The sequence below is a fragment of the Centropristis striata genome, chromosome 19, assembly GCF_030273125.1.
Source record: "Centropristis striata isolate RG_2023a ecotype Rhode Island chromosome 19, C.striata_1.0, whole genome shotgun sequence".
Taxonomy (NCBI): domain Eukaryota; kingdom Metazoa; phylum Chordata; class Actinopteri; order Perciformes; family Serranidae; genus Centropristis; species Centropristis striata.
In genome coordinates this window covers 27,016,129-27,036,630 of record NC_081535.1, presented here as the reverse complement: position 1 = coordinate 27,036,630, position 20,502 = coordinate 27,016,129, and positions in this window count along the sequence as shown.

Genomic DNA, 20,502 nt, shown 5'->3' with positions numbered 1-20,502 from the left:
AAATATTTTTATTATTTAAATGTGCACTTTATGGAGCTTTGATTTAAAAAAAAAAAAGTTACTCCTGTTGTTATACAGTATTTATGTTCACTTAAATAAACGGTTTCAAAAGAACTACTTGTGACATTTCATATCTGAACATTTGCTCTCACTTTGCAATAAAAATATCGAGATATATTGTATATCAATATTCAGCCTAAATATATTTTGATATGACTTTCGGTCCATATCGCCCAGCCCTAGTATGGACAACAACAACTGCAGCATTTTATCAAACTTTCTAAAACAACAAGTTTCACTGCTCTGAATTTTTTTTGAATGAAACATTAAAAAAGCCTAAATTTGCAGCGTTATTTCAACAACTTCCCGACATGATATCCTGACACACGATGCCTTTAGATTCCAAAGATCTTCTAGTTTCATATAATACCAGTATCTCCAGTATTTTCCTAAAAGTCCCGCAAAAATACCTGGCCATCGGAACGCTAAATATCGATACTTTGTGTCAATGAATCGATTTAATATGACAACGCAAAATATCGCGATACTATGCTGTATCGATTATTTCCCCCACCTCTGTTTTTCAATGGGCCAATACCAATGTATCGGGGTCCTGGGGGACAGCAGTCAAAAGCAGATTACAATATGGCTAAAGTTAAGATTAAGACAGAAGAAGTGGCAGCAGTACTTTTATTTCCTTCCAAAACTCGTGTTGTCGTCATTTGTTCAGAATCTGCTGCTGGCCTTACTCCACCAACTTGTCATGTGTTTAATTGGATCTGGCAGATACTGGCAGTTAAATGCAGGGTTGCCATCATTGCAATTGACTAAAAGTAATTATTTGAATTCAAGTCCCAACTAGAACGGTGCACTAGATAGCAGATCTGTGCCTGGGGCAGATGCTGACTGCATGACAGTAGTAGAAAAGGTTACATGATCAAGGTGTGATCAGAGTAGAGAGGCTATATGAAGACGAACAATGGGTGTTTATATTAAGCAGATAGTTGTAAACATCACAACAAAAGAAGTGTGGGCATGTGGGAATGCTAGTGCTATTAGCTGCATTAGCTGTTAGTTCTGGCAGCTCTATTAACAAGAAAAAAGTACCTGATTAACAAGCCAGCGTCGATGAGCAGGCAAACACTCAGCCTCTGAAGAACTCTCGATGTGGTTTGAAGTCATGTGGGGGCCAAACAGAACTGGGTTGCAGCCAGACCGTGGCACAGCAGCGATTGGTTTAATCAGCATCATCAGGTCTGTAATGGAGCTACAGAGCCTCCGTATACAAACACAACCCCAACTCTGCTGTCCACTGGCAGCTGGTAGCGAACTGGTTTCTCCTGCTGATTTCCACATGGCTTTGTTGTTCACAATGTAGCATTATTAGGCAAAAATAGGCCCTGATCCCAGGATGCATCAATAGAGTTTACTACATCCTTTTGGATTTTAATGCGTCAGGGACACAGGATGCATACCTGTCCGTCAACATCACTGAAAACTTAAAGAGGAATTATTGACATTTAGTGTTACGACGGCCCGGTGTTTTTCGCTATTACGGAGGGCGTAGCGGGCTCACTTTTTAGGGATATACTGATATCATATGAAACTAGAAGATCTAAGGAATCTATAGGCACCATGTCAGGATATCGTGAAGTTTTCGAAATAACGCTGCAAAGTTAGGCTATAATATAATGTTTTGTGGTGATTTTCAAAGCGCTCATTTGACTTCTCAAGTTGATTGACAGTTGATGCATGTCTTTGGACTGTGTGAGGAAGCCAGGAGCCTGGAGAGAACCCACACAGGGGGGAATATGCACATACAGTGCGTTTACATGCACAGTTTAATCGAGCTATGCTTAAAAATCGATTTTTGGCGTCTAATCGGACTTATGTCCCTGTCCCAGTTTACATACAACTGAGAAAACTGAATAACTGACGGGAACGTATCGTCCTCCTCAACACTGGATGGCGATATGCGTAGTTTCAGTGGGTTATATGGCGCCCTTTCTGTTGACCTCAGTTTGACACTTTGTGCCGTCTACTGACCGGCTAATGCGACTGACTAATGTGACTGGCTAATGTGTGACCAGGTAACATGACCGGCTAATGTGCGACCGGCTAATGTGACCGGCTAATGTGTGACCAGGTAACGTGACCGGCTAACGTGACCTGCTAACCTGACCGGCTAATGTGTAACCGGCTAACGGACCGGCTAATGTGTGACCGGCTAATGTGCGACCGGCTAACCTGACCGGCTAATGTGTGACCAGGTAACGTGACCGGCTAACGTGACCTGCTAATGTGCGACCGGCTAACCTGACCGGCTAATGTGTAACCGGCTAACGTGACTGGCTAATGTGTGCAAAATTATTTTATTAGAGCTTGGGAAAAAAAGCATTTTGGTGCTAAAGAAAATGTGAATGTTTGGATTTGAATACATATGGAACACTATTGGAAAGCTACAGAATGAAAAATAGGATCAACACTGAAAATCTTCAACCTGAAAGGATTTGTACCACAAAAAAAAAAGTTTCAGTGATTTGTTAATGCAGTGAATCAAATACATCTGCATTGATAGAAAACATGAAGGTGAGATGTAATACTTTTGTAATTTATTAGAGATGACCTTTAACGCCTCCTACAGCCCTTTGATGAAGTGAGTACTGACCAAAACGTCCTCACTATCAAAGTGTACAACTCTAATTGGTCCTCACAAGGACAAGAGGTACAAGGCAACACACACATTCACACACATACACACACGAACCCTTTCGCCCTGGTTCAAGGTGAAACTGAACTTTTACCAATTATCTTTGTTCATAAAAAACACACCGCTGACCTTCTGACAGACACACACAATCTGTCACACGGAGACACTGCGTCACACACACACACACACACACACACACACACACACACACACACACTGACACCTGTGGAATCAGACACAGTTGGTCTGTCCTCTGACAGAGCGTTCTGTCTTACACTCAGCATGAACCCAACACACACACAAGACACAACATCATTCATTATGCAACACGCAGTGACAGAAAGTGTGTATTGTCTCAGCAGAAGAGAAACAGACACATTACACACATTCACATCACAGGTGGAAGCTCTTATGTCTCACGGATAAGAACAATGCAACATTTAAACACAAGGCCACACTTAAAAGTCTGATAAATATGCAAAACCTTTTTACAACCTGTAAAGAAAAAAAATCTGAAAAAATACACTTTATAAGCTTGTTTTCTTTTGGGGCTCTTTATTATTTATATGTTGCTGATTACTGTGCCACAACAAGTGACACTTCTTCCCTTTCCATTATATTTGTCAACTGTGTGAGTGATTAAATCTTTCATTGTGGTATCATTTAATTATTACAATAGCAGTACAGTTTATGTTGAGGAAATCAACAGCATGCGTAGTAGAGGTTTGAATCAGCACAGGGCCCAACGATACGATTTTATCCTGGCACTTGAGTCACAATACAATTTATTATCGCAATTTTTTGATACAATATATTGCAGTTCAACTGTTTAACTGCATTTTGTGTCCACAAAATTAAATTCAATCAAGAATTGTTTTGTCAAAAAAGAGAAAATTCTCTGTCTAATCATCTCACTTCAGTCTTTTTATTTCTCCACAATGAGAGTCAAACCCACACACTGACCAACAAATTATTTAGTCAAATTGCCTATAGATTCCTTATATCTTCTAGTTCCATATGATACCAATATCTCCATTAACGCAAAATATCAATACCATGGATCGATATTATATTGCCATGAAAAATATCACGATACTATGCTGTATTGATGATTTCCCCACCTCTAATGCATAGGGGGACCTGTAAATGTACTTGGTACAAGAAGACCAAAAGACTGATAATGGACTTTGTGATTGAATTGTAAAATCTCCGTCCGTACATCTTGGACAATCAGGTGAAGAGGAGAGCAGCTGTCAGCTGATCCCATGGGGCTGAGTTGGACCAGATGGCGTTAGAGACTGCTGGACATACCTGGTAAACCCAAGCATGAAGAAAGGGTGAACTTCTGGCTGAGGACCCTGTTCGCAGCGGGGTCTTTAACTCCCACTTCAGAAGAATTTCTTATGCACCCTGAGCAGTGGTGGCTGGTGACTTAACACATTGGGGTTTACAGGCTGAAAGACCAACCCATGCCATGTTATTTTACAGTTTATTATGTTGAATGAAAAATTCAGCGGTGTGTACAATCACTGGGGGCTCTGGATGGGAATGAGCCTGCATGGTGTGTGTAATGTGTCGCTGCAGACTGTGCAGCAGTCCCTCAACTATACCAGGATGTGATCCCAGTTGAGCTGAATACAGCTAGACATAGTCCTGCAGTGGGTCCAGGGTCCTTTATGTGCTCCCTAGCACACCCTGCCACTGCCACATCCTCAGTCCAAATCTATTCTACCTATTAGCTTATTAATCCTTTAAGACAAGTCCTTCTACAATCTTACTGTTGCACTGGCTTCCCAGAAGGGGGTCATCCCTATGTTCCCCGGTCCTATGTTCCTCGTTTTTCCCAAAAAGGGTCCTATGTTCCCCTGTAGCAATACATACCGGGGAGCATAGCACCCTTTCCAGAAAAAGGGTCTAGGTAATCTAGGATTACTCATGTTTGTATATTCCCACCTCTAATTATATTGTCTTGCATCGAGGCTAAGCTTTTTCATTTTACGGTTAAGGTTAGGTTATTTGCATATGCGCGTCAAACAGCTTGTAGTCCTACATAGGCCTATTTGCCATGGAATTTGGCAGCAATGGTGAAAAAAGTAACAGACTGGGGAACATAGGACCCTTTTTGGGAAAAGCGGGGGAACAGGGTCCTATGTTCCCCAGTAGGAACATAGGACCTGGGGAACATAGACACGCTCCCAACAGTAGTAGCTAGCACTTAACTGTGTTATTATTTTTAAGATGTACAGCTGCCGCTATCAGTTGAGCCTGTATGGAGACTAAAACCACCATAAAATCTTTAGGCTAATAGGTCACAGGCTTGCTAGCCTTATCTTATTAGTAGCCTATTTACCAGGAGAAGGTTAGCACAGCAGTGTAACATTCATTTGAAAAAGGAAAGCGTCATTCTGAAAAGAGGATATTTGCACTGTGTTCAAAATGGCTGAATAGAATGTAACGCTCTAGTGATGTGTTTAATTTTCAAGTAATTCATAGTTTACAGTTAAAAATTTCAAGTAGTAGTATGTATAAACAACACAGTTTCAGGATAACTGGTAGGAGGCCCCGGGGAAGACCCAGAAGGGATTTTATCTCTCGCCTGGCCTGGGAACGCCTCAGGGTCCCCCAGGAGGAGCTGGACGTTGTGGCTGAGGAGAGGGGCTCCTGGAATGCCCTGCTTAGCTTGCTGCCCCTGCGACCCGGCCCCTGATAAGCAGAGGAAAATGGATGAATGGATGGATGGATGAATGGATGGAGTTTCAGGATATGAAACTGAAATTAACAAAATGCATTATTCTTTCAATAAAGTCACTCTTTATACTTCAAGTTTTGTTTCTACATATTGCAAGTGTCTCTGGTGTTTTGACCTCTAGGACCATGTTAAAAATCTCCATTGCAAAGGCAGCTCCTAAGAGTTGTGGTCAGAAGGTCTTGGGTGCCTGTCATGGTAGAAGTGGAGGCCTCCAAGGCTTGGTTGGGCTTAGTTGGCCCAGAGTTCTCCTGAAGCAGCAGTCACCAGAAGGGCAGTGGCTGTGATGGATGCCAAAGCATTAAAACCAGGGCAGCACCTTCGGTTCGGAAATTCTAGCAAACTTTAAGACAATGCAGGAAGGGAAAGCAGTGCAGACCAATATATCTATCAAGGAGGAAGAGCTTGAAGACTCTGCATCCGTTTCCCCGTTGAAGGCTCTGGACTTTGTTGGGCTGTCTGCAGATCTGCTCCTTTTATTGAGATATCACACTGCTCAATCTCAGGCTGCAATTATCTTGGGACCATGAACGTCAGTATAAAATTCCATATGTGATCTTTTAAAGTCTGGACCAAAGTGGTGGACTAACCGGCTTACCAACACTATCGTCCATAAAGCCATGCTTTTAGCATGTCAAAAAAAAGGAACTCACTAATTTACCTCCTCAAAAAACAAAGATGTGTTAGTTTTTTTAGTCTATGTTAAATAACAAGTAACCCCAAATGTGAAGCAAGAACACAACTACAGTGTCTGCTCCTCATTAATCTTATAGGTTAGCATGCGCATTCCTTTCTGCTGGTCGAAACAGACACACAAACACACTCACTCACACACACACACACACACACACACACAGTATTGCTCTAAGGCAGAAGAAAAGCCTTGTTTCACAGCAACTAATGGTTTTAATAATGCGTGTTTGTAGGGGTTGGTGTGTGTGAGAGAGACACCAAAGCACTTTCCAAAGAATTGTAGGCAGCTGCTGGGAAAATACCTCCACACACACACACACACACACACACACGGGCCTTTGAACAACCAGATGTGGCTGTGCAGCAGGTTGTGAGCATCAGTGCACCAGAAACAGGGTGAGAGGAGGGCCGGGTCTGAAGCTAAACTAGTTAATAGAATACAGATTTCCTCAACCTGCTTCAGCCTGAGGACATACACATATGCAATTTTCTTGCAGGGAGTGGGATGATCTTACAGGGTAATTCCTGTTTATTATTATTATTTGGGTCTAGTTTTGTTTTCGTCCAACATTTCTATCGATACTCAGTGAGTGCGTTGGTGAGATCTGGGAAAGCAACAACATCGCCAAAAAGAAACACCAGACGTAAGACAATCAGACAGGTTGTTAACAATCCAAAGCTTTTTTTTTCTTTTTTTACCCAAACTGTTCATTGCAGACTTTTATCACAGTGTAGGAGAATCTCAAGGGGACCACTTACACCTCAAATGTGAGGATAATGTGACCAGTGGGGCTAACCGAGGCAGCGCTAAGGCTAGTGAGCTAATCTGCTGACCACTGTTGGCTGTGTAAGCTGTTATTACAATGTTACCTTAGAGACCTCGCTGGCTGTGGGTTTGATGACGTTGTTTCATACATTTTTTACAACATAAAATGTAACAGTGAAGCAGGTCAACAACAGATGCCAGATAGAAGTGGTGTACACCATCCAAAAGCTCACTCAAAAAAATAATATTTATTTTTTACATATTACTTAAATAAATCAGTGCAACATTTTAACACTTAAAAATATTGAGTTGATTTGAAGTAATGAGTAAATTTAAGTAATATTTTCAAGCATGTTTAAATGATTTGACTTGGCTCAATTACCACATAAATTGAGAAAATGCAACTGAAATATTATGTTAACCATATGAAATAACAATATTTAAACCATGTAATCTGTGAGTCAAATATTAATTTATTTTGAAGAAGTAAACTTAATTTATATATGGTTGTTTTACACAAAGATTCCTGTTGGTGTTCTACTAATGGATTTTGATGTAGTCAACTCAAATACTCATCATGATGATATTCAGCATTTTTATTTAGTATGCATACCTTTACATTACTGTCACATTTACAGGCTCCTTGAATCATTTCTTAGAGTGCTGGAACCTGATGATTAATGGTCAAATTTCTTCCAAAATACCACATTTAGACAAAAAGACCTAGAGGAACACCAGAGAAAAATCCATGGTTTGATTTGATATAAAAAAAACTTGGATATTTTGGGGATTTCGGCAAGAATTGCATATTTTGGGGCTATTGGATGGCAATTACCTCTGTTCTGTAAACTGCTAAGAAAACCCTCTTATTGGTAATGTACCCAACATGACATACATCCTCTGAATGTTCTAGGTCTCTAGTTTGTGGTTGTAAAGTTTCATGAGGCTGTGATTAACCTAGAGGTCACAGCAGCTCATTTTAAACAGTGAGGTCAAATAATAAAAAAAAAATGCTCACACAACAATGAAATGGGACTAACGTCATCACACATTAAAAAAATCAGGCTCATTGAACGAACAATTTATGCAACTCCAAGACGAATGAAATATTGAAATATAATAAGCGAAAATAACATTCATCCTGCATTAGAAAAAATGCATGGTTTCTGCACACTGTAAAAAAGAAACTGTTGTTTTTACAGTAAAAAAAAAAAACGGCAGCTGTGGTTGCCAGAACTCTACCGTAATAAATATGGTGCCAACTTTTCTAATATTATGGTAAAATGATATTAGCACTGTTGATTTCACGTTTACGATTGCCATTTTAGTCCATATTTTACCATAAAAAATGTTATATTACAGTATATTTTTGTTACAAACACCAGTGTATTTTACAGTGGAGTAATTTTTTAATATATTTTTTTAAATAAATATTTAATCAGCTTTGGCTGATATATAGGCTAGATGTACAGTGTTTCATTGTTACTGAAACTGAATTAACCCATTTATCATTTTACGGTCTTTTACTGTCATGGTTTAGCAGTTTTTCACCTTTTTTAAATTTTTTACAGTGCACCATCTGCATAGGATTAACATGAGGTAGGCATGTCTAAACAGAGGAGACTTGTGGGTTCCCACAGAACCCATTTTCATTAGGATATGTTAAGGTCAGAGGCTTGATGCTTACTGTTTCGCCCAACGAACACACAGGCTTAAAGCATGAAGAACTTTAGTGGCGTAACAAAAATATCAAATAATAAATCATATAATGTGTTTTTCCTGAATAAAGGGATACCACAAGACATTTGCAAGCAAATAAATGATTACAATTATTTGAATTGTACACAGAAAAGTTATTAGGCCAATTATTGGTTGCATAGACATGTTACAGAACAAGAATCCGTGTATCATTTGTTCTTCAGACATGAAGGATAAACACTTTACTGTCAATCTTTCTCACCTTTTTTCAGTATAAAACTCTTACACGCAGAGAGGAGATGAAGTATTAACTTGACCACGTGAAATAATGAATTGCGTCACGCCGAAAATGTATTTGTTGTGTCGATGTGCGGTTTTCAGTTTTCAGAATAAAGTGGGAGGCCCAAATATCAGATAAATATGAAAAGAAGATTAATTGCATGATATTCACAGAGCTGTTCACTGTGGATTTTTTTTTAAATAAAATGCATTTGGATATAGACTGTACAGTAAAATATTACATTACAAACTTCCGGGTCACGTAAATCCGACCAATTAAGTTAAATTAAATCAAATTCAGTCCTGGTGCTCGTCTTTCCATTTCGTATTTTTGATCTGAGCCTAATACTGAAATATAAAAAATCAAGCATTCTTTTTTCATTTTCTTGTGTTATAATAAAAAACAAATAACAATATAACCAGTCAATTTTTCATTATTTGATTTTATTTGAGAGAACGAATGATACACGGATTAACAAGTTACATAATGACTAGTAAGTGTTAAATGAAGTGACACACTTCTAATCACTTGTGTTGAAGATATTTGTTGGGAAAAAGTTTGCCGTTTGCCATATAAGTTTCTCTTTCTCTTCACTGACAATGTCAAACAGATATTGTTTAAGAAAATACACAGGTTTTATCCAACTAATCTATGTTTGCCAAAACTTAAGAAGGACATTGATGTAATTTCCACCTATTGTGGAGAGCTCAGAGAAACACTAGCACATTTATTTTTGAAATGTCCAAGTACAAAATATCTGTGATGTAAATTTTGTTTATTTTTTCGCTGATCATTTCTACCTTAAACTTCATATTAATCTGGAAAAATGTATTGTTTTGGATTCACGGCATATGACAGAAATCTTTTTGGTCTTTTTATTGGTGAATTTCCAGGCAGAAAGTGCTGCTACTGTCTTTCCACACTAACAACATGGAATGGGGGTTTAATCTGAACATTTTGTGTGGTTCTACCTCTAAATAAAGTATTGCAGATAATTTCCATTCCTCATTTTTAACCTGTCCGGTCATCTGACTGTCTGATTAAAAATAAGCCTATTTTTAGTGATTTCATCATGTTTCTAGATCGAAGCAATTACCTTGGTCAGTACAATTATAACTGATAGAAAAAAAGAGAGATAGAACTACAAAAACTAATAAACCAGAATCATTATTTAATAAACACAGAAATGAGAGATTCCTGAAGCGTTCATGTTCTCATGAAAAGTAATGCACTCAATTTCATCTTGTTTTATTTTGGCTTGACCTGACCACAAAACTCTACCAGTTATCAGCAAACCTATTAAAGTAACCATCAGCTGTTTTTAGAGAGAGAGCATTAGGACACAATGCAGAGTGATGTTGTTGATATCAGGGAGTCATTTAAACACGAGGCTTTGGGGATTTTTTTTTGCTTTTTCTCCCAAAAATAGGGACTCTGAGTGAGGAAACAGGCAATGAGCATCTCTTGGCTTCAGTTGCACACACACACACACACACACACACACACGTAAACATACACCTCTTTTTCTGTGTAGACATGTATGTCTCATGTCACACTTCACCTTTCAGCAGAGAACAAAGCAATGTAATTAAAAGTCCACACAGTCAATTAAGACTTATTTTGAGGTGTGTGTTCACAGAGCTGGTTCTGTCAGTGAGGGAGGAGAGGAGGGGGAGAAGAGGAGGAGAAGAGGGACAGTGGAGGAGGAGAGGAGAGGGAGAAGAGGAGAAGGAAAGGAGGAGAGGAGGGAGAAAGGAGAGGAGAGGGAGAAGAGGAGGAGAGGAGATGAGGAGAAGAGGGGAGAGAAGAGGAGGAGAGGAGGAGAGGAGGGGGAGAGGAGAAGAGAGGGAGAAGAGGAGGACAGGAGGGGGAGAGGAGGAGGAGAAAAGGAGGAGAGGAGAGGGAGAAGAGGGGGAGGAGGAGGAGAGGAGGAGGAGAAAAGGAGGAGAGGAAGAAGAGGAGGAGAGAAGGAAGACAAAAGGAGAAGAGGAGGAAAGGAGGGGGAGAGGGGGAGAAGAAAAGGAGGAGAGGAGGGAGAGAAGAGGGAGAAGAGGAGGATAAAAGGAGGAGAGGAGGAGAAGAAGAGGAGAGGGTGCCAATGCACTGAGCTCTGTTCTGTGCTGCAGGAAACGACAAACTTTACAGGTGTTTTTATCTTTTTATTCCCTGTCGTTTCTTCCTCATCATTCTATCATTGTTAGTCTTCTTTTTTCCTGATTCTGGTGTTCATCCATTTCTTTCTCTTCTTGTTATTGGTTTTCCTCCTTTCCGTTCGCTGATTTTCTTCTCCAACTTTTGCCTCTTCCAATGCTTATATGGAGAACTTAAATATCTCGATTTTTTCCTCCTCCTAGATAAGCTAAACTAGAACATTATTGGTATATATTATGAAATCGTCCCCAGCCTTTATTTGGACATTGTCATTTGAATATGCAACAAAAGTAAATTACTTTTTACGTAACTTGCGTTTTTACGTAACTGACTTTTTTTACGTAACTGACTTCTTTTACGTAACTTGTGTTTTTTTTTACATAACTTGCGTTTTTTTGCGTAACTGACGTTCTTTTACGTGACTTGCGGGGTTTTTTGGGTTTTTTTACGTAATTTGTGTTTTTTTTTTTACATAACTTGCGTTTTTTATGTAACTTACGTGGCTCAGGTCACCTTTGTAACTACTTCCCTCTCTGCATTTACGTACACCTTACCTGGACGTTTTTTTGCCCTAGACCTAGGTCAGTGGTTTTATGACATAAATTCACAGAAATCTCAGCCTTTTTTACAACCACTAACTATACAGTTAGTTTTGTTTTAGTCCCAATAAGTCTTTAAATGCTAATTAATTGCACAATAAACACATTAAGCCCAAGTACACTATGTCATTACAGGAACAATCCTTTTCACACAAAAAATATAGAAGCATGTTTTTCTTCGGAGGCTCAGATGAACTCCCACTGACATATTAATTACATTAATGAAAGCAAAGAGAACAATGTAACAACAGCAGCATGAGAGGACGAGCAGAAAAGGAGCTGTGAAAGTGAGATTTTCTCACATTAACAGCCTTTTTTTATATATAGTTATATACTGTGTATATATCTATATATAAAAAGAAGAAACAAGTCACACATATCAGTCATGAAAACTTCAAATGATCATTCAAAACTTTCTTTCCAATGAGACTTCTTGTTAAAACAAGGTGGAGCTGAGAAGAAAATGAAACGAGAGAGAAACTTTGAGAAAATCTGACAAGTTTGCTTTTGCATAATTATATGTTATTATTATATTTTAACTTGTGATTGAATTACACCTAAAAAAAAGACCAAACTTGAGTATGAAAAGGCTGTAACATGCAACCATAAATCAATAAGAGTCTCTTAAACAAAGCCTTTTAGCCTCTAGGTTTTAAAATAAACAGTTTGAACAGGTGATAAAATTTTTCTTCAAAGCTCGTTATCATTTCCTGCAGCGAGTCGGCACACCTTTGGGGGAAACTTGGCAGAACTGATGAGGAAGGTGTGAAGACGAGAGAAGGAGCGATGAGAACGAAGGAGAGACTCCCTTTGGGTAAATTTTCACCTCTGATGAGGGAGGAGGGTGAGAAAAGAAGAGGGAGAAGCTAAACAAGGAAGAAAGAGTGAGGGAGAGCTGGAACGAACGCATGGAAGTCTAAAAGGTTAAGCAGAATAAAAAGCTGCGATGTGATCTGATAATTTGATCTCTACCGGGGAATTATTTATTTCCCCTCCATTATGGTGTTGTTAAGTTGTCAGGGAATAATTGTCCACACTGCTCACCTGAGTAGAAAAGTGTTTATTAGACTCTAATAAGAAGGTGACACCCTTTACAAAAATAAATAAATTCCTCTCGTGCCTCTGGCATAGAATTGTATGTTTCTTCCATTTACAAATGTGTCTGCTGTTCAGATCCACAGAGATGAAAGCCTGCTGCAGGAAGCTCTACATACACTCCACTAGTTCAGTGGTTCCCAACCTTTTTCTTGAGGGACCCACAATTTTTACCATTGTAAGCCCTCACTTGAAGTGGCCCTCAGTATAACTACATGCATTTGAGCATGAAATCTTAAAAGTGCTGTGTAAAAATGCACTAAATTACTTTTATTTTACCAATTAATATTGGTCTGCTGTTCTTTCACTGAAGAAAAAAAATCACAGTAGGTTGTTTTTGATTTGCTTCAAACATTTTGTATTCCTATTTATACTGTTATACATGCATTTGAGCATTAAATATGTTTAGTTACTGCACTGTAAACATATTTAACATTTTCAGTTTCATCATATCTTGTTAAGTGCACAGTCCTATATGTGGCCCTGTGATAGTGTCCATGAAAAATTGTGGCCCCCTCCAGCATTTAAGTTGCCCATCCCTGACTTATATGCTAAATTACTTACTTTTGAAAAACGCAGATATTCAAACTTGCATGAAGCCTTGTCATGTGTTGTGAGTTTGTAGATTGGCTTTTTTTTCCTTCAAATTTATAGTTATAGATGTATATATTTAACCCATTAGATTTATTACACCCCTTAAAATCAAGAGGGCTTCACGACCCCCGTGGATCTTTGGTGCCCCCCTGGGGGGGTCAGGCCCCCCCAGTTGGGAATCACTGCACTAGTTTAATAGTATAAAGTAGTCCAGTGCTTGACCTTGGAAATAGTACTTTTATAAATTAGTCTCAGCTGAAGGTCCACCAACTAGCTTTCTCTGACTTTATGGCCACTTCTCCAAATCTTCAAAAGTAGATGGAGTTTGCTCAGTTGTCATGGAGATTGCTCAGCTGACATCATTCAGTTTGGAAGTTATATTTTTTTAACCCTTGTCTATGTTCAAAGATGGTACGGAAGAGGACTAGGGCCAGGTAGGAGAAAAAAAATATCATGCACCTAAAGATAAAAGATAAAATTATGAGAATAAAGTCAACTTTTTGAGTTGCATAAAGTAGATTGCAAGCTACAACCTGGTTTCCTTCAATGCGTTTAATAAATGTCTGAAAAATTCACATAAACTCCATAAAAAGCAAATTTTCCCAAACAGTAGTTGTGGTAGCTACTACCGAGAATATTTCATTAATGTGTCAGGGGATTTTAGTTCCCCTACGCCTTAAATATTGTGCTTATGGCTCATTTTATGACATAGATGAAAATCAGGTTGTAGCTGCAGTAACTGTTGGATAGAAAACAATGTTCCTCTGATGACTATTTGACACAAGAACAACCAATCTGTGAATATCTTTACAACTTTACCAACCACAAAAAGTTGACTTCATTCTCGTCATTTCAACTTTTTTCTCGAATTGCATAATGAAAGAAAAAATCCTCCTCTTGTTATTTTTTTCTCCAATCAGGCCCCAATCCTCTACCGTAAAGATGCTTTGCTTTCATACTTAAGTCTCAATTATACTCTGAAGCATTTGCATACATGGACCGCAGGTCAGAGTTGAACCCAGACCTGCAGTAAGAATTTGGAAGAAACTTCCTGGATTTCTCGACACACCTTCCGAAGCCTCGGCAGAGTCCGTCCCATCACTACTGTGGATGTCTTTTTTTCCTGTTTTTTATACAGTTTTTGATTTGTAAATAAAAGCACCTTAATCTGCTTTGCGACTCTAGACGTCTTGTCCTTAAACAGTGACCCAACCTGTTTAATGTGTAGACATTTTTGACGGGAGACCAGTCTGTATCAAGGTTATTATAGTTAACGAAAGCTAACGAAATAACGAAAACTAGAATTGAAAAAACATTTTCTTGAACAGAAATAAAATTAAAACAAGTGAAACAAATGATAATTAACTGAAACTGTATTTTGTGGTTACAAAACTAACTTAAATTATCTTTTAAAAGTCCTTCGTTTTCGTCTTTGTCAACTTTTTTCATACGTAAACCTTTTTGGTTGATATGAAATCTATTTCATCTATCTGGTTTTATGACTTAATAAACTTATTGGGGCTGAGATGGATCAGAGAGGCAACATTTATTGTGACCTTAATAAATCTGGCACCCAACAAATACCCCATTACAAAAAAACTAAAACTAATAAAAACTAAACTAAAACTAAGCATATTTCCAAAAAATAAAAACTAGCAAACACACTCACTCACACAAAACGAATTAAATATATATATATATATATATTTAATTCCTTTTTTGAGTGTATCTATGGATTATATACTACAGTACGATGTATCTAAAGAATAATTAAGTCAATTTGTGGTATCATGATGTAATCCTACATTATAATAATATAAACTTGTATTATGTGTGTAAAGCTTTTGTCCACCTGACAGATCACTTCATCACTCAGTCAGTCTGTCAAACAGAACTTTATTAAACCACAGACAAATTACAAGCTATAGACCATCTCTCCCTCGGTGTGTGTGTGTGTGTGTGTGTGTGTGTGTGTGTGTGTGTGTGTGTGTATGTGATGTGAAGTCCATATGAGAGCTCTAATAGAGTGGAGTGTGGGATCAAAGGGCTCTGCAGGCAGCCACTGTGATCTGGTTCACCACCGATACTGACGTCAACACACAGGGATGGGAGAGAGGGGTGAGAGGGGTGAGAGAGGGGATAGAGCGGCGAGGACTACCCACCATGCACTTCATCAACACACGCACACAACCACATTTTAGTCTACATAATGCTTATTACTCCATTACAGTTTGTAAAGAGGACAAAATGGTGAATCGTATTCATTTGTATCAAGATCCAGCGCTTTCATGGTAAAATCTGGATAACCAAGTGAATATAAAGCAGCTGAATACAGTTCATAATAACAATTACTATTCATTCTTAATTTATACCATAAATTACTTGATTCTGGGAATTTAAAGTGAAATATTCCAAACATGTTCAAATGATGTTCTTTAACGTCCTTACAGTATATGTTTTAAGAAATCCTCACATTTGTACAAAGCTTTGGTTGTTTTCACAGCTTTTCAGCTTATTTTAACCCCATTGGCAATGTGTGCTGGGAAGTCTCCTCTACCACTGTTTGGAGTCGGCATGTGGAAAAGCTCACTTTGTAAGAACATCTGGAGGGCTGGATGACAAGTAATCCACCCATCCCAAATAAGGGGAAAGTGGTGTGTGTGTGTGTGTGTGTGTGTGTGTGTGTGTGTGTGTGTGAGAGAGAGAGAGAGAGAGAGAGGAGCAAAATATGGAAACATGCTCTTAAACACACACATTTGTAAAGCAGGACATGTAAACCCCAAAATAATATGCATTATGTGTACTGAATGTACTGAAACACACAAACTACTCAGTTAGAAATGAAAGCACATGCCGACCCAGCCCCCTAAACACACACACACACACACATACACATGCATGTTGCACAAACTCTCTCTCTCACACACACACACAATGCTGTCCACAGGTGGCTGCTTGGAACAAAAAAGGTGCTTATTTTAGATCCTGTCAGCCTGAGCCCCTGGGCATTCACGCACACACACACACACACACACACACACACACACACTCCACATATTAACTCTTGTCAACGAAAAATTTAGTTTGAAAGTTTTGAATGTGTAAAAAGTCAAATTTCTATTCCCCATTGATACAATACTGTAAGTGACTCGAAAATAATGTTGGGTTCAGTGTTTTTTAGGTGTCAGATGACGCCGTTAAAAAGTCATAAATTCTTGCCATGACGCGGCAGAAATACATGACAGACTTCACGTTGGTCCCTGACTCATGGTTTTCCATCACGTCCTTTTTTCCATCACCCGCAAAACTGTGTCCAGTATTTACTTGCTGAAGTTAGTCATCTTAATCAAAACCATGATGTTTTTCCTGACCTTAACCAAGGAGTCTTGGTGCCTCAAGACCAAGACCAACCAAGTTCTGTTTCACAATGTTAACTGTGTGTTTAAAACATCCGTGTGATCATCATGCGACTATTTTTCAATGATAAATAGAAAGAGCCATATTTTGAAAGATATCATGTGAACTGAAGTGCATCATGTTTTGGTGAAACCACTAAGAAGAAAAGCAAAAGTCTGTTTGTTTTTTGTTTTGTTTTTTAAATATTCACCTTCTGATTTATGAATGCTACAACAAGTAGTGATGTGCCAATGAAGCTTCATGAACCATTTTCTTTATTTTCTGAGTCCACTAGATAGAGCTCGTTCAACAAAGGGCTGAAAGTACATTCAATTACCATAGCTTGAGCCTTTTTCTTTAAATCAAGGGTGCCATCTGGTGGGCTCATAAGATAAAGAAAATGGTTCATGAGGCTTCATTGGCACAGCACTTACAACAAGATCTCTAACCACTGTCTGGGGAGATGACAGATGACAGATGACACATGTCTTGCTATTTTTTTTAGATATTTCCTAAATATTAAATAGGGAATAGTTCAATAAATATAAACAATCCAAGAAATACATGAACAACTAAATCCGTCATTGTCGTGTGCTTGCAAAGAAACTAGCCTAAAAATCCACGGATTGAATTTTAAAAAGTCCACTGTGGAATTTTTACCGTGCAATTCTGGCAGGCCTGAATAATAGCCTAATAAATTCTGAAAATGTGAGGAGGATAAAAATGCTTTTAGCATATTTACAATGACGTTTCACAGTTTTTAACTATCATTCCTCAGTGAAATGCATTTTCTAGCATTTCGCAACACTCTTTGTATTAAAAAGTCCACTGTGCGCACTGTGTCCAGTTGGGTTTATTTTACAATTTTTGATTGGCTTTTTGAAGTCGTGACAAATGGTCCAGCTTGCCTGCTGCACTGTTGAATCTCCTCCTTCAGTAGAGGAATGTTAAAACACCTTTCTAGTGACAAACTTTGCACAGATACAAGTCAGTCTAGTCAAGTATTCCACTTTTTAACACAGCTACAGTCCAGTGCAAGTTGCAGGAAGTCCTTTTTTTAAAATGTTGATGCAGTTTCCGCTCGCTACCAGTAGAGGTAATCAAAGGTCAAAGATCAATAAGTGAACCTTTGGTGAACAGAGCTGACGGAGGGTTGTGAGAGTGTTCGCTTCAACACACAGCTACATAGAGGGCACGCATCCTGCTGAATGGTGACCAGATGGGGACAAAAATGTGTGTGTGTGCGTGTGTGGGCCACAAGTTGGGCTGTAGTTGCCATGAATGTCTCTTTGTAAGAATAAATGCTTTGAAAAGAATTCAAATGGGAGACAGATATGATGATGATGGTGATGTACTGAACGATGTAGCTCAGGGCTGTTTTGTTGGTTTGTTAGTGTGTGCATGTGTGTGTGTTTGCATGCTCATTTGCTTGTGTGTGTGTCTGTTATGTTGACCATGAATGTGTGTCTCAGTGGGGTTGACGTCAGGTGCAGCGCAGGTGGGCAGCAGGGGGGAGGGTTGAAAAGGTCTACAAAATAAACACACCTGATCTCATTGGACTCGTAGCAGAATGTATGACTGCAGTCATGCTTGGATGTTGATTTTTCACAGGGAAAAAAACCTGACACTGTATATAAAATTCTTGGTCTGCTTCAGACTAAAAGTCTGATCTGTAGCAGCCCACAGTATGTGTTGGACAGAACAAGTAATGTGTTGATGTTTCAGTTATTCTTGCTAAAAATATAAAGTTTGTCCAGGAGGCGTCACTTGAGGAAAGGCCATGGGGTCATTTATCATTTCAGACCCATCTGCCTGGGTAGGGTAAGGGGTAAGGGAAGGTTTTGGCTTAGGGTTAGACCCCCAAAAATGTTTAAGGCCAATGTCAACTTGGTTCTAATTAGCCGTGTTTCCTTTAGGGGGAAGAGTGGCCGCTGGGAAAGTCTCAGGCCACGCCCTCTCAAATGTCCGCCCACTCTGCGTGTCTCCATTATAAAAAAGGCCCCCAGAGGGATTAAGAGACTCTGGAGGTGACGTATGGTTTTCGATCGTAGCATAATGGCTTAGCGACAGTTTTGACCGTGATCCATGATCACATACACGACAAAATAAACACGGGAGACGCAAATATGGCCGATGTCGCTAACTGTGCACAACATCCGCCGCTGATCATAAACAAACCAGCATGGCTAATTATGCACAGCATCTCCGCTGATCATAAACATCGTGATCGTGAATTAACCAGCATCGCTAACTGTGCACAGAGTGTCCGGTGCTTGTTATAAACCAGGGATGGGCAACTTAAATGCTGGAAGGGGCCACAATTTTTCATCGACACTACCACAGGGCCACATATAGGACCATGCACTTAACCAGCTATGGTGAGACTGCAATTTTAAATATGTCTGCAGTGCAGTAACTTCACATATTTCGTGCTCAAATGCATGTATAACAGTATAAATAGGAATAAAAAAGGTTTGAAGCAAATAAAAAACAACCACTTACTGTGGTTTCTTTTTTTCAGTGAAAGAACAGCAGACCAACATTAATTGGTAAAATAAAAGTAATTTTGTGCATTTTTAAACTGCACTTTTAAGATTTCATGCTCAAATGCATGTTGTTGTACTGAGGGCCACTTCAAGTGAGGGTGCGGGCCGTATGCGGCCCCCGGGCCTCCAGTTGCCCATCCCTGTAAACAAACAGAGATCACCAAGTGAACACCTCCTGCAGCAGCAGCACATACACACTGTACTGCTACAGAGCTAACTGTTAGCCTATTAGCAATTTGCAGACTGGACACTGTACTGTGCCGCTTCGGCTAGAGCCGCAGGGCTGAGTCTCCAAAAGTCTCTAATAATACCAGAAAAACCCACTCAATTACTTTATTAGTCTCGTTTTCTCTTAAGTAATTAAATAGAAGCTTGTTCAATTTGTTTGCAATGTTTTCCAAGCCGATTCGACTCTTTCTTACTCTTCTTAACGAGCCACAGGGCAGAGTCTCCAAAAGTCTCCAATAACACCAGAAAAAGTCGCTAGATTTGTTGGTAGTCGCTTATTTGAAAAATAGTCGCTAGGGGGGGTCTGAAAAGTCGACAAAGTCGCCAAGTTGGCAACACTGCTTTGCCGGCTTTTACAAATGGCGCGTGTTGTTGGGACCCTTTGACTGGTTGGATAGATGGTCAGATCAACAGATCTTCCACATAGGAGAAGCAAAGTAAGCTGTTTGTTGTTGTTGTTTACTTTATACACAGTTTATCACGGGATCTCGTGGTCTCCCGTACATAAAGGATTATCGCGTTCTCTTGCGTGTATACGGCTGGCTCGATACGCTGCCGTTCAGCGCCCGGTGGAAATCCCCAGCTATACAATCCCACTCCTGTCCGAGTCTCTGCTCTGTACTACTCCACTGTCTTCTTCTTTCCTCTTCTGCGCACCTCCTCCTTCTTCTTCTTCACGGAGAGGTGAACTGGAAATGTTAACTTTCTCTTCTTTTTGAGTTTTTTTGTGGTGGTTGGAAAAACAACGTACAGGTGCATTACCGCCACCTACTGGACTAGAGTGTGGAGCAGTAGATTAGCAGAGAAAAATCCCAGAAAAACTCACTCAATTACATTACATTACATGTCATTTAGCAGACGCTTTTGTCCAAAGCGACTTACAATAAGTGCATTGAACCTGATGGTACTCGACATAGACCACAGGAATCAAGTAAGTAACTTTAAGAGCTAACTGTCATCGCTAAAGGAGTGCTATATGTTAAAGAAGAAAAGAAGAGAA